General features: G+C 40.1%; 1 protein-coding gene and 1 long non-coding RNA gene across 2 annotated transcripts in view; one reads left to right on the forward strand and one right to left on the reverse strand.

Moving 5' to 3' along the window:
* On the reverse strand, positions 1 to 9,885 carry LOC133959795 (uncharacterized). Its single transcript, XR_009921903.1, has 2 exons — positions 9,663 to 9,885; positions 1 to 1,183 (listed from the first exon to the last, which is right to left on the reverse strand). It is a non-coding gene; the product is annotated as an uncharacterized LOC133959795 (long non-coding RNA).
* Positions 9,521 to 16,113, forward strand: part of ptpdc1a (protein tyrosine phosphatase domain containing 1a) — a 25,859-nt gene continuing 19,266 nt past the window's right edge. The window contains exon 1 of the mRNA XM_062394622.1: positions 9,521 to 9,698. The gene's annotated coding sequence lies outside the window, so the exon portion shown is untranslated. The remainder of the gene's footprint in view (positions 9,699 to 16,113) is intronic.

Here is a 16,113-nt window from a genome sequence, read left to right on the forward strand (position 1 = left end):
CAAAACCTGTTGGTCTTTATTTAACATCCTGGTGACGGTGTATATCTGAATTGTCTAAAATCAAATATATACCTCTGAAACAATACAATATAATTCACTGCATAACGACAGGGAGGGTTTCCTGATACATCATTTGCAAATGACAAGAATATAGCAGATTTAGGTGCATAGGAAACAACAGGCTTTAAAAAAGAACAAATCTCATGATGACAACACTACATCCTTCAAAAGACTGTGTGTTATGTAGAAATGTGCTGAACAAAGTATAGTTTCTTCAATTACTCAAAACGTCCTCTTACAATATTGAAATGAGTTATCCTTCACAATAGATGGCCAGCTGATGATGCTTTGATTCATTGGTATTTCATGAATTTGCTGATGTTGCCTTCAGCCTTTTATAAACTCCATTGTTGGAACATGTCTTCCTCTAGTGGCCACCTCTGAAACTGCAGGAGAATGATCACCTCTGTGTATCTGTAAATACCTCTGCACACACACAACAATCTGTGTCTTTGCACTCTAAGCATATTTAATGGCAACCACTGATGGCAAAGTGCTGAACATTGCTGATGTCTTTGCTTATGTACAACTGTTTAAAACTTCTGTTGTGTATGAGCTAATGCAAAACTAATGCAGACTACATCAGTCATGCAGCAAGTTTTTCCTTTAAACTCTCTCACAGAGGTGATGACTCACATCCATGATAATTTTGGAGGCTACAGTTTGTGGTTCTGTTGAATTGTGGCACATCACACTGTAAGGTGTTTGAGCATATAGTGGAATCCTGTTTTAAATGGTTTCTTCTACAACACTTTTTTACAAGGCTGACTAACTGAGGGTATTTGTTATAATGTATTTGTACATTTTTTGTCAGTTTTTACCTTAATGTCCCTCTCCTCAAATGTGCTTTTGTAAATGTCACTGTACATATTTTACGGTTAGCTGTTTTCACGTTCATCTGCCGAATGAGGAGGGTTCCTTTGTTATCACTTTACAGTCTCAGTGTGTAGGATATACTGACATCTAGTGGTGATGCTGCAAATTACAACAAACTGAGTACTCCTTCCCTTAACCTCCCTTCCCAGTGTGTAGGAGAAGCTATGGTGGTCTTGGTTTGTCGATACATGGTGGTGCAACAGGGTGGACTCCAGGTAGGGAGGATCTTCTCCTTGTGTAGCCCATTCTAAGATAACGAAAACACAACAATTCTTACCGTCAGGTGATAATAATATTATATATATTATAAATATTATATTAAATTTTTTAAAATTATAGATTTTCCTAAATCCTAAACACTTGACCTCTAAATCTCAGTTCAAAACACGTGCTAGGACGTTGTGTGATGATTGTTTATAAGACAATTGTCCCTTATTTAATTTGGAAAGGTTTTATGTGAAACCTTAAAAACAGTGCACATTCAGTGGGACTGGACTTACCAGCAAAGCAGGGGATGTCTTGTGTCAAGATATTAAAATATAATTACATAGATCTTTTTTTTAGGAATAGTTAGAAGGAGCATATATACATTTTAGGAATTTTCAAGGAATACAAATATTTTAAAAACAAATTAATTATTCAAAATAAATGTCCCACACTAGTGGTTAGGGATCTGCAAAACGTGGTACACTTGTAGAAACGTATCATTATAGCAAAATGCCTTGAATTGTCCCACACTTGTGGTTAGGGATGTACAATACGTGAGACACTTGCAGACTCTTTACATTATAGCAAAAATGCCTAGAAATGTTCCACATTTTTTGTTAGGGGAAAACAATACATGGGACACGTATAGGCACTTTACATTATAGCAAAAATGCCTAAAAATGTCCCGACCAATCAGAATGAGCCGGACACGTCTAGGCACTTATTTTCGAGGCAAAATGCCTAGAAATGTCCCACTTTGGTGTTAGAGAAGTACAATACGTGGGACACTTGTAGGCACTTCAGATTAAAGCAAAATGCTTAGAAATGTCCCACACTAGTGGTTACGGAAGTGCAATACTTGGGACTAGGGATGCACCGATATGGAAATTCTTGGCCGATACCGATATTTAAAACAACAATCTGGCCGATAGCCGATACCGATATTTGTTTATTTTCTTTTTGGTGTTAGTCATTCACTCTTTTGTGCCAGAAAAATAATTAAATCATTATTTAAAAAGCACTAATTAAAAAATGTTCAGCCCTTTATCACTCTTATCTTTTAATGAGCACAAATTGAATCAGATTTATGAAACAATCTTTCATTTAACTAAACTTTATTTAACAGAGACATATTATGCTCTCATCGTCATCCGCTTATCCGGGGTCGGGTCGCGGGGGGAGCAGCTCAAGCAGGGGGCCCCAGACTTCCCTTTCCCGGGCCACATTGACCAGCTCTGACGGGGGGATCCCGAGGCGTTCCCAGGCCAGTGTTGAGATATAATCTCATTTTACCGCAAGTTGAAATGGTTCCTTGGGGTCTTAATGAAATGTCTGTAACATATTTTGGTCAAAATACCACAAGGATAATTTAGAACAGAACCTTTTTACCCTTTCTAAAACAGCCCTCCTCAGTTTTACCTGTTTTAAATGTCTGGCAGAAATCACATCCCGTCAACACCCACTGTGGGCCTTCGCGATGCTTGTTTTAATTAAACAGTCGGATTCCCCTGGTCCGCACCAGTTCTAAGTCAGCTGCTAGGCGCCAGCCGAGGCGCACCGCTACCGATGTTCGGCTGATACATCGGTGCATCACTACTTGGGACACTTCCAGTCCCTTATCAAAGTAGCAAAATGCCTAGAAATGTCCCACACTTTTGGTTAGGGAAATACAATACATGGGACCCTTATAGGTACTTTATATCAAAGCAAATCCTAGAAATGTCCCACAATAGTGGTTATGTTATCAATCAATCAATCAAATTTTATTTGTATAGCCCATATTCACAAATTACAATTCATCTCATAGGGCTTTAACAGGGTGTGACATCCTCTGTCCTTAACCCTCAGCAAGAGTAAGGAAAAACTACAAAAAACCCTTTTAACAGGGTAAAAATATGTAGAAACCTCAGAGAGAGCCACATGTGAGGGATCCCTCTCCCAGGACGGACAGAAGTGCAATAGATGCCACGTGCAGGAGAACATCATCAATAATCAAAGTCTCTAGCAGCATTGATGAAGCACAGTCCATGCTCAGCAACCATCTAGACCACGATCCACCATCCAGACCAGACGCCACTTCAGTCCTCAGTCACCGTCCACCGCCGCCCACCAGGAGGACCCATCACAAGCCACCACTGCGGTCCTGGTCCACCGCCCGTGCCCAATGCCAACGCGACACAGGGTCCGCCACCAGCACCACGATCAGCCCACATGACTCAGAATCCGCCACACTGGATCCAACACCGCGACCCCCGGTGCGCGATCCACAAACCGTAATCCATGGTGCGGCCACAGAGGCCCTGGATCTGCGGGTGATAAAGCAAAGGGATTCCGGGGAAGGGGGATAGGGATGGAGAAGAGGAAGGAGAAGCTGGAAAGAGAAGCTCCGTGTGTCATGTGTCATAAAATAGAACAAGTAACGTTCTGGCGCACTAATTAGCTCTAACTATAAGCTTTATCAAAAAGAAAGGTTTTGAGCCTACTTTTAAACGAACAGATGGTGACTGCCTCCCGAACTGAAAGTGGTAGATTATTCCACAGCCGAGGGGCTTGATGGCTAAAAGCTCTGGCTCCTACTCTACTTTTAGAGAATTTAGGGACGACAAGTAGGCTTGAATTCTGGGAGCGGAGTGCTCTAGTGGGTTTATAAGGTATTAACAGCTCTTTAAGGTATAAAGGCGCTATATTATTAAGGGCCTTGAAGGTGAGGAGGAGAATTTTAAATTCTATTCTAGATTTAACTGGAAGCCAGTGTAGCGATGCTAATATTGGAGAAATGTGCTCTCTTCTCTTTGTTCTCGTCAGGACACGTGCTGCAGCATTTTGGACAAGCTGTAGAGTCTTTAACGACTTCCTGCTGGAGCCTGATAATAATGAATTACAATAGTCCAGTCTCGATGTAACAAAGGCGTGGACTAGTTTTTCTGCATCTTTTTGTGAAAGGACATGTCTAATTTTTGAAATATTACGCAAGTGGAAAAAAGCAGTCCTAGAAATTTGTTTTAAGTGACTATTAAAGGATAAATCAGGATCGAAGATCACTCCCAAGTTCCTGACTGTTTCATTGGAAGCAAGGGCAATGTCGTCTAGCGCAGCTATATCATTAGATAATGCATCTCTAAGGTGTTTGGGGCCAAGTATTATAACCTCTGTTTTGTCTGAGTTTAATAAGAGAAAATTGCGGGTCATCCAGGTTTTTATGTCCTTGAGACATGTTCGAAGTTTAGTTAATTGATTACTTTGTTCAGGTTTTATTGACAAATATAACTGGGTGTCATCCGCATAGCAGTGGAAATTTACCGAGTGTGTCCTGATAATGTTTCCTAGTGGAAGCATATATAATGAGAATAAAATTGGGCCGAGCACAGAGCCCTGTGGAACACCATGATTAACTTTGGTGCGCACAGATGACTCATCATTAATTTGCACAAATTGGGAGCGATCAGAAAAATACGATTTAAACCAGTTAAGGGCGGTTCCATTAATGTTAATTAACTGTTTTAGTCTTTGTAATAAAATTTGATGGTCAATTGTGTCGAATGCTGCACTGAGATCTAACAGAACGAGGACAGACACAAGTCCCTGATCTGAGGCTATTAAAAGGTCATTAGTGACTTTTGCCAAGGCTGTCTCTGTACTGTGATTGGCTCTAAACCCCGATTGAAAGTCTTCATATATATTATTTTCCTGGAGAAACTCACACAGCTGATTGGCTACCACTTTTTCTAAGATTTTAGAAATGAAGGAGAGGTTAGATATTGGTCTGTAATTGGCTAAAACCTCTGGGTCTAGGGTGGGTTTTTTGAGTAGGGGTTTGATGACAGCTATTTTAAAAGACTGTGGTACATAACCTGATGATAATGACAGATTGATAATGTTAAGTAACGAACCATCAATTAGGGGCAGAATGTCTTTAAGTAAGTTGGTAGGAATGGGATCTAAGATACAGGTTGTTGGTTTAGAACCTGAGATTAATTTGGTAAACTGATCACGGGTGATCAGAGAGAAGCTGTCTAAGTAATGGGTAGGATTCTCAGCCGTTTCTGAGATCTCTGTTGTTGGGAGGGTATTAGTGCCAATTGAGGGCAGGAGATGGTTGATTTTATTTCTAATAGTTTGAATTTTATCATTAAAAAAGGTCATAAAGATATTGCTATTTAGGGATGGAGGAATACTGGGTTCGGTGGAGGTGTGACTCTCTGTCAGCCTGGCTACAGTGCAGAAGAGAAACCTGGGGTTATTTTTATTCTCTTCTATTAGTTTTGAATAGTAGGCGGCTCTTACTTTGTGGAGAGCCTTTTTATATTCTTTAACACTATTCTTCCAGTCTATGAGGTTTTCAACATTGTTGCTGGAGCGCCACTTCCTTTCTAGTTTTCTTGATAATTGTTTTAACTCATTTGTCTGGGAATTATACCACGGAGCTAATTTACTATGTTTGACATTTTTCTTTTTTAGAGGCGCTATTGAGTCTAATGTTAATCGTAATGAGTCTGCAGAGCTATCGACGAGGTGGTCGATCTCAATGGAGCTCAGGGTTTTAAAGAATTTGTTGTTTATATCTACTGCTAATACGGGTTTAAATGTAATTGGGATTATTTCCTTAAATTTAGCTACAGCACTATCAGGTAGACATCTAGAAAATGAATTTTTTATTAGTGGCATATATTCAGTTATTGAAAAATCAAAGGTTATTAAATTATGGTCTGATAGAACTGGATTGCGCGGAAGTACTGTTAAATTTTCAATTGCGACACCGTACGATAATACAAGGTCAAGTGTGTGGTTACCACAATGAGTAGGTTTGTGCACACACTGACTGAAACCAATAGAGTCTAGTATTGAAATAAATGCTACGCTAAGGCAATCTTTATTATTATCAACATGAATATTAAAGTCACCAACAATAATAATTTTATCGGTCTTTAGGACTAAGTTTGATAAAAACTCAGGGAATTCCTTTAAAAATTCAGTATAAGCCCTGGGAGCACGGTAAACTACGGCAAATATGATTGGCTGTTGGTGGTTCCTTGATTGGCGTGGAAGACTAAGAACCAGACATTCAAATGACTTGTAGCTGAGTTTAGGTTTAGGATTAATTGATAGACTGGAGTTAAAAATAGCAGCAACTCCACCTCCTCGCCCAATTTCTCTAGGAACCTGTGAATTGATATGACTGGGGGGAGTAGATTCATTTAGACTGACATAATCATCAGGATGCAGCCACGTCTCAGTGAGGGACAATAAATCTATGTTGTAATCAGAGACTATTTCATTAACTAAAAGAGCCTTTTTTTCCAGTGATCTAATGTTTAAAAGACCACATTTAAAAGTCTGGGTTTCCTGTATTGTTTCAGAGGTTGTTTTAATTTGTATTAAATTTTTGTGTGGAGTTCTCGTTCTATTATTGTTTAATTTCAATAATTTAATCGGACGGTGAACAGACACAATCTCTATGGGGTTTTGTGACTGATCCAGAGGGAGCGCAGAGAAGTGTTTAGCACTGCAGCTCTGCTTCCTGGTCCCAACTATGGGTTGTCATGTTATAGACTTAGTAATATTCCTAGATAAGAGAGCTGCTCCATCCCAAGTGGGATGAACGCCGTCTCTCCTAACAAGACCAGGTTTTCTCAAAAAAGTTAGCCAATTATCTATAAAGCCCACGCCGTTTACAGGACACCACCTCGACAGCCAGCGGTTAAAAGACAACATGCGGCTAAACATGTCATCACCTGTTGTGTTAGGGAGCGGGCCAGAGAAAACTACTGTGTCCGACATCGTTTTAGCAAAAGCACACACCGATGTTAGTGCAATACTTGGGACAATTGTAGGCACTTGTAATAGTAGCAAATGCCTAGAAATTTCCCAACCAATCAGAATGAGCTGGACACTTCTAGGCACTTATCATTGAGGAAAAATGCCTAGAAATGTCCCACTCTTGTGGTTAGGGGTCTGCAATACTTGGTGTAACAATCTGTTCAGTAATCTTTTTGTGTCCTGCGCTTCCTTCTGCACCTGAGTTCCTGCCTTGTATTGAGTCGTCACACTTGGGAAACCTGTAGGAACTTATCATTATAGCAAAATGCCTTGAATTTTCCCAAACTTGTGGTTAGGGATGTACAATATGTGGAACACTTTTACATTTTGGCAACAATGCCTAGAAATGTCCCAACCAATCAGAATGAGCCGGACACTTCCAGGCACTTATCATTGAGGCAAAATGCCTAGAAATGTCGCACCCTTGGTTTTAGGGAAGTACAATATGTGGGACACTTCTAGGCATTTATCATTGCGGCAAAAAGTACTTGATATTTCTTAGATTGTGTCTGGAGAAAGGATAAGTCACCTGTAAGACTCTTATGTTATTGAGCTGACACCTGCAACAAGAAGTTCTCAACTTCATCAGCCTTATTTGTGTGTGTTTGTGCATGTGCATGCATTTATGCATGTGTGTGTGCGCAAGTGCATTTCTCTTCAGCTCAGCCTGACTGAGTCCAGTTGTATCGTTGGTGAATCAGGCTCTCGAGAGTCCGGGCCTTCAGCTATCAAGCTCCTATCCTGTGGCATCATCTCAGTTCGGCTTAAAACCTTCCTTTCGGCTTAAAACCTTCCTTTTTGATAGAGCTTATAGTTATAGCTGGCTCAGCTCGGTCTCGGACCAGCTCTTAGTTATACTGCTATACGTCTAAGAAGACACTGTCTGTTTTGTTATTTTGTTGATGTGCTCTTTTAGCAGCAACATTTTCCAACTATTGATCCCTCATTCATTGATGACTACATCACAGGATCCACAGTTTCCATTTTCAAAGTTTGAACCACTTATTACTGCAAGATTTGTGTTGTCAGGAACCACAGCAATACAGGAGGAATTCAGAGCTGAGACGTGGTCAGAGGCACACATCAGTAAATACTGTAAACTTTAAATACAAATCACCTTCTGGCTACGAACATATCTTTTTTTCAACCTTTCTGTCAATACTCAAAACATGAATTAATTTATCTTCAACATGGTCTTTTCTCATTAATGTTGTATATTGTTATTGTGTTGATGTTCGCTGTTACATGTGACATCTCTTGCACTTCTGTCCGTCCTGGGAGAGGCATGGGACTCTGAAGTTTTTGATTTGATTGAAAAACTCAAGGGAACAATAGGATCCTTGCACCATTCATTGCTCCGGCCCTAACAAAAGCAGACACCGCAAGAGGAACGCCACAGCAACTGCATCCTTTTAATGAACTGCCACTAGGCTACACCAGAGAGCGTCATAAAAGATACACTCTCATCAACTCATGTTTTTCTCAGGGATCCTCATTTTGTCAACAAGGTGTAACAAAGACACTATGGTGGTAGACTGCTTATTTTCGTGTTTGGGAATAAAGTCTTATACCTCAGGAGATAGGTCAATTATACATACAAATCTGAATTAGTTCTCAGTTGTGGATTAATTGAAATGTTAAACTACTCAGTTGTTGCATTTGCTTTTATAATAACTCATGAGGCATGTGGCAACCTTTGTCTTTGGACTGTCCAGGTGAAAAGATTGTAGTGAGAAGACTGACAATGATAATGACCTCACTGCAGTTGAGTTTCTCATGTGTCCTCTGCATGGTAGCCTTCCTCCTGTCTCAGCCTGGTTATTATTTAATATCTTAAAATGTTAATATTTCTGTCTCCCTCCACTGATCTTTATTTCAAAAGAAAATGTACTGAAAAAGTAAACTTGATAGGCTTACACGTGAGCCTAAATGGTCTGTGTTTAATGTCAAGTGTAAAGAAAACGTCAAGGCCAATTAGCACAGCAGAGGAGCTGGTCAGGATCATCTGTCATGGAACCAATATTCTCTTGTTCCTAATTAATTCACAAGTGATCTTCAAATAAGAAGATGATTTATTGTAATCAGAGAAATAAAAAACAATTGTGGGCAGCACAATTTTCCTCTGGGGTGTGGACTCATAAATAAATGATAACCTCATATGTTTATATATCCCTTGATGTGTTAGGATGTTATTTGGACAACTCTACATTTGGATCAGAAGAACAAAACGTAATTCAGTGTAAAACCCGCTGCCAGACACTTAAATTATTTAAAAAAAGTTAATATAAGAATATTCTCAAATTATGGAGTGCTAGGATTAAATATATTATTAAATAAAAACTCACAAAGGAATAGAAAATGAATGAGAAACGAAAAAATAAATTTACAAATATACAGATGCAGAGTTGTTGCAGGACTGAATAACAGACAAATATAAATCCAGTTTAAATGATTCGATCCTCAACATCTCCAGTTTCCAAAGTGTGAAAATACCAGAATTAAAAATGAAGATCTTTACTGTTACTGTGGTCACGTGACAAGCTTCTGTCCCACATGACAACATGTCAGGTTGCTAAGTTAGCTCGTAAGCTAGCTGTACTTAGCTAACCTAATGATGTGGCTAGTGGAAACCCCCCGCCTGGTACGTACCAGCGACAAAATAAACCGTGGCTCCATAGAGATGAATTGACTGTGTCATAAACCTGACAGACAGCGCCCGACCCCGACGACAGGAAACGGTAAGTTATCTCTCATGTAGCATCGATGCTAGCTGTGGTTTATGCTGTGTAGTATCCGCTAGCTAGCGCTGCTAAGTCGTGATGCAGCAGCATCAACACCCAACGTTTCATAACTCACATAACACTTAATATGGTGTGAGCGGGTTTGTGTGGAAGCCTTGTGACTTTCAGCTGTTACACAACAGCAGCTGATGATGTTTCACTTTTAAAATGTGATCGGCTGACACATGACGAGTGAGAGCCACGCTGCCTGTCACTGCCTCTCCTCCTCCTCACACTGCCACATAGTTGGGTGTGTACTCCTCCTCCTCCTCATCATCACGTCTACACCTGCAGCTTGGAAACGTGATCTGTGCTGCGACTCTAATATTCTTCATCCTCATCCTCACTGGGAGTGTAAACTCGCACCAGGGGTTATGAGATAGTAAAGTCTTACAACTGAATCCCTATGCATTCTAAATGGTAAATGCACTGTATTTCTATAGCTATTTATATTATTCTAGTCTTGATGACCACTCAGACTCAGTACAGGTTATTGACATTCACACGAACATTCATACAGTGCATCTATGGGCAGCACTTTTTCTATGAGGGGCAATTCGGGGTTCAGTATCTTGCCCAAGGACACTTCGCCATGCAGATGGGGAAGACCTGGATCGACCGCTCTACCCCCTCAGCCACAGCCGCCCCAGCTAGATTCTAGAAATACTGGGAATCTTACTGGTTGCTTGTTAACATTAGAGCAGCTTACTGGTCTGATGTTGCAAGAGAACTAACATATATCAATCAGAGTGACCAGATATTGTAAATGGTGGATTAATGTGTGATGCTGCACTTTATAATCTGGTACTGCATCAATGTTTATAAGTAATGAGGAAAATACAGGAAACACATGGCTATATTTATCAGTATAAAGAAGAAGTAGTGATGGAGAGACAGAATGAATGTTCATAGGATGGAGGTCTTATGTAAACAGTAGTGTATATGTCTAAATTATGTACTTTTTGAAAGGCTACTTCCTCTGTAACAGAGCTGAATCAGTTAATCGTGAATCATCAGGGTGAAAGAGCTGTTTCTGTTTTAATAAGCAATTGATTGTTTCTGCAATTCTTAAAGGAAAAATGTTGACAAAGTGTTGTTCTCTGGTTGACGTTTCACCAAGGTAAGGATTAACAAATTTCATAGTCCTAAATCATTTTGAGTGGAGTATTATTTAGGTTTGGGAATATTGGCAACACCTTTAAAGTTAATTGAGCATTTTCCAACATTAAAATTATTTTCATTAAAAACTAATCATTAGTAGCACATCTAGTTATAAGTATCATAAATAGTTCCGTTTTTAATTCTTGCTCATTTTGACCTTTGGATAGACCAGCATATCTTGGTTTTAGAAACATTTATACACATTGTTTGAAGGCATGGCTGTAGGGCTGCTTTCTGAAATATCTTATGGAGAAATGATGATTAGCAGATAAAGCCCAGTCATTGATCAGGCTTCAATCATGAGACTTGCTCGAAGCTGCGTTAGGTTAAGAATTAGTAAAACACACAGCCTTCTAATGGGATTCAGGAGCTTATGGTTACAATGTGGAAAGTCATGTACAGGGTGCTTAGCGTCCACGTGGATAAGTCATGAGAAAACCACTGAGAAAACAGTAACATGGACGTCAATATATTAATATGGTGCCTTAGGGCTGCATGATATGAGCTAACATGATTTAAAGACAGAACATTTTCACATCAGATGATATTTGTAGTTATCACGATAAATGTCACATTAATAGTAAAGTTTAAAGACTGATTGTTGCTCCTGAGTGAGAGTTGTGGTTTTCAACTATTCTTAATGTTGACAATTAAATGTTCATTACAGAACGTATAAGCCACATGAAGAGATTAGACTTAAAATCAACACTTCCCTCTGACATATGAAAAACTGTATTCTACCAAAGTGACTATATGTTAACATAAAATTCAACAAAAGAATGAACCTCCATGACCACCTCCAGATCTAAAACAGGTCAGCAAACACATCGCAACTTGTGAACTCTAAGAGAGCTTTGTGAATGTAACTAGAAGGAAGTGTTCATGAACCCCACTCGTCTCATGAACACATGACCATATTTTAAGGCAGCATCACACCAAACTACTAGATTTCTAAGTAGTGGTTGATAACCAGCCATGAAGCCAGGTGAGAAAACATTAAGTAGCTCATTGAACCCACAGCAGCACTGTTTGGAGTTCGATTCTGCTGATTCATCTGAGACAGATGGCTCTGCTGTAGTCTTGTGAAGGCTGTGTCGGTCTGTTGTGTGATGAGGCTCCCTTCACACACACATTATCACAAATTAAACATGGTGTTGAGACGGTGCACCATCTTGTCAGCCGTATTGCTTTATTAGCGCACTCAGTGGAAATGACTCTCACATCCCACACTCATTAGCAGCATGTCTGAAAGCATCTCTCAGCCTTCACACCGTCATCTCATGACCAACACACTGGCTCCCCAGTGGACACAAGCGTATGGATCCACCACAATGTGAGAAGTGTTGTGAATATTTTGATTAGTGGTTGAGTGGAGAGATTTAATTGAGCTTGTTATCAGGAGCTTCCTATAAACAATGCCAAGTGGTGTCAGGCTCCAGGCGCACAGACTGCTGAATTGATTGGATGGCCTTCATTCCGACTGTAATGTTGGACAGGCTTCAACCAGTGTCATACTAGTGTGTGGGGCCATATCAGTTTGTAACCAGAAGTGTGGATTACAGTGTAGAAGTCCCAAAACTGTGTGGATGGAAAAAGTCAGGCTCTAACTTCACAACATCCATTATTCACAGACATCAGTGGCCTGTAGTACGAAGCAGGGTTTGTGGGTGGTGAGGGCACTTCAGGTTTGACCCTGGGGTTTTTAGGGCTACAATCGGGCTTCACTTCTTGGCTACATCACCATGGTAACTGCACACCTAACATGCACTTGAAGGTTAAGTTCCTATGACAGATCAAAAAACCTTACAACAGCCAGACTACTGACCAATCAATCACTGGAAAGTCCGATTAATGATCCACACAAGAGCTTACAGTTAATTAATCAATCTGTTTGTTGTTTATTTTCCAGAACACAAGGAGAGTCTATGATGTCTATCGGAATTAAAACTTCTTTCTCTAATGTCTCTTATTCAAGAAATTGTCCACATACTGTTAAATGACAGCAACAGACATTGAGTGCTTGTCTCTACTTTGGCAGAAGTAGCAGTCTGAGATCAGTTTTCATTCCATATTCATAAAACGTGTTCAACATAGGAAAAAAAGCTAAATTACCTACTTAATGAGAAATTCTTGTATTTACGTATAATATATCCTTGTCCTTACTATTTGTAGTATTGTATCCTAAATATAAAATGCAATTGATCACAAATTCGTTTGATTTCATTGTAAAGATTTGTTTGCTAATTTATTTATTTTATTTATTTTATATTCATAGTATCAACCTACTAAATAGACAAATGTCTGTCTGTCTCGATGTGGAATATATGTCTCGCAAACAGTTCTTCTTATTAGCTTCACAATTGGTATGTCTTTCATAAATGGCCCAGGGAAGTGCAGTGCCAAGTTCCGTGCAATTTGGTCATGTGATAGGTTCAATATTAATAAAAGTCAAATAAACAGGTGACCCGTGATCAATCAGTGGGGGCAGGGCAGGATGCCAACTCACAGTCTGTTGACCGATTTGAACATGTGTTCTGAACTAAAGCAGTGGTCGGCACCTGGGTCAAACCACGGACATAACTGACTGAACCGTGATGGGTGCTGATTTTCATCATGGTAGCAACATTCACACAATCACTTGTTTGGCACACAATGTTTGTTTTATCCCCTACAAATGGTTTATTTTTGTAGAATCATACAGCTTTTATGGATTTCTGTTCTTCAGTCAGGAGATTGTTTCGAATGCAGAATCAGAATCAGAAGTATTTTATTGCCAAGTAGGTTTACACCTACAAGGAATTTGCTCTGGTTGTTGGTGCTTACAATGAACATAGAGACATAAAACACAATAAATACAACATACATAGGAAAAGCAATAAAAACTAGGGCTACGTTGTAGCACTAACGGGCCCGAGCACAGGCAATTCCAAGTCTGTTGCGGTCGGGGAAGAGAGAACGTTCGATGACCAAGCACTCGTCTCAGCGTTGCATGCATTTGCGCACTGCTGCAAGATAAACGCTTCACTTCCTGTAGCCAGCAGGTGGCGCTATGATTTTAAGTCATGGTGTCTTTGTTGATGTCATCAGGTCGCGCTTCTTGTCTTACATGTGTAGTTTGAACTCGATTGGACCAAATATGTCCAAGATACAGTGTTTTGATGGCGTTTAGTCACATTTTGACGCCTCGCCACGGTCACACGGTGTGGCGAAAAATTGATCTTTCAGTAACTTTAGATCTCCATCTTGTTGTGATGACACTCGTCTAAATTTTCAGTTGATCTGATGAAAGCTCTCCAAGAAGTACTTGAAAATAAAAAACATGGAATATGGTCCAAATCGAAAATGGCGGGGTTCCTGTTGCGTTTTTCAAATTGCTCCGAGCGCGTTTTTGGTGCATCTGGTGATGATACACAACTGTCTTCAATTTCGTGAGGATCAGTGAATTCTAAATTAGGTGTTTCTCCATAAATGAGGGGAAGCTCCGTTGGTGGCGCTGTTGAGCCATTTTGCCACGCCCATTCTTTAAAACCATCTGAATATCTTCAAGGGAGGGGGGCTGATGATACACACATGTAGTTTGAGGGAGATGGACTCATGAACACGGAAGTTAAAGCGTTTTCGTGTGTCATGGCGAGCTGATGTGACGCCCGCCACAGTCAGACAGTGTGACGAAAAGTTGTTTCTTTGATAACTTTAGATCTCCATCTTGTTGTGATGACACTCGTCTAAATTTTCAGTTGATGTGATGAAAGCTGTACGAGAAGTATATCAAAGTAAAAGATTATGGAATATGACCAAAATGGCCACGAAATCGAAAATGGTGTGCTTCCTGTTGCGTTTTTCATATTGCTCCAGCGCGTTTTTTGTGCATCTGGTGATGATACACAACTGTCTTCAATTTCGTGCGGATCAGTGAATGCTAAGTGAGGTGTTTCTCCGTAAATGAGGGAAAGCACCGTTGGTGGCGCTGTTGAGCCATTTTGCCACACCCATTTCCAAATACCCCAGAATACGTACATTTTCACGAGGCCCATAATCTGCCCTATAGATGTTGAATGCATTCTGTATTGAGAACACATTCAAGCACATGTCCTACACCTCCATGAGAGGGGGGAGGGGTGAGAAGGGGGAGGGATGAGAGGGGTGAAAGGGGGTGGGGTAAGATGGGGGCGGGGTGAGAGGGGGGCGGGGCCTTCAAAACAGGTTGATCTGAGGAGGTCTGTTTTAGACAGAGTAAAAAGGTGCTGTTTTAAATTATCCTTGGGGTATTTTTACCAAAATGTTTTACAGACATTTCATTAAGACCCCAAGGAACCATATCAACTGTGGTGAAATGGAAATAATATGTCCCCTTTAAAGCGAATATGTCCCCTTTAAAGCGTTTTCGTGTGTCATGGTGAGCTGATTTGACGCCCCGCCACAGTCAGACGGTGTGTCGAAAAGTTGTTTCTTTGATAACTTTAGATCTCCATCTTGTTGTGATGCCACCCGTCTAAATTTTAAATTGATGTGATGAAAGCTCTCCGACAAATAAATCAAAGCGCACGATGTACAAAAACAAGACATTTCCTGATGCCACCAGGGGGCGCTTTCCTTTTAAGTCATGATTTCTAGGTAGATGTCTTCCGGTCGTGACTCTTGTCTTATATGTGTAGTTTGGAGTCGATTGGACAAAATATGTCTAAGTTACAGAAGTTCGCTTATATTGGCGTTTAGTCGAACTTTGAGACCTCACCACGGTCACACGGTATGATGAAAAGTTTAAATATTGATAACTTTAGATCTTCATCTTGTTTTGTAGAGTCTCATCTAATTTTTAAGTTGATCTGATGAAAGCTCTCCGAGTAGTACATAAAAACATAACACGTACCAAAAACAAGACATTTCCTGTTGCCACCAGGGGGTGCTGTGATTGTAAGTCACAATTTCTGCACCGATGTCTTCTGGTCGCGACTCTTGTCGTATGTGTCTAGTTTGGACTCAATTGGACAAAATATGTCTGAAATATGGAAGCTTGTGTTTTGATGGCGTTTCATCAAACTTTAACGCCACACCACGGTCAGACGGTTTTGCTAAAACGTAATCCTTCAATAACTTTAGATCTCCAATTTGTTGTGATGACGATCGTCTAAATTTGAAGTTGATCTGATGAAAGCTGTACGACAAGTACATCAAAGAAAAAATATGGAATATGACCAAAATGGCCACTAAA

This window comes from Platichthys flesus, chromosome 2 (assembly GCF_949316205.1).
Source record: "Platichthys flesus chromosome 2, fPlaFle2.1, whole genome shotgun sequence".
In the NCBI taxonomy this organism is placed as follows: domain Eukaryota; kingdom Metazoa; phylum Chordata; class Actinopteri; order Pleuronectiformes; family Pleuronectidae; genus Platichthys; species Platichthys flesus.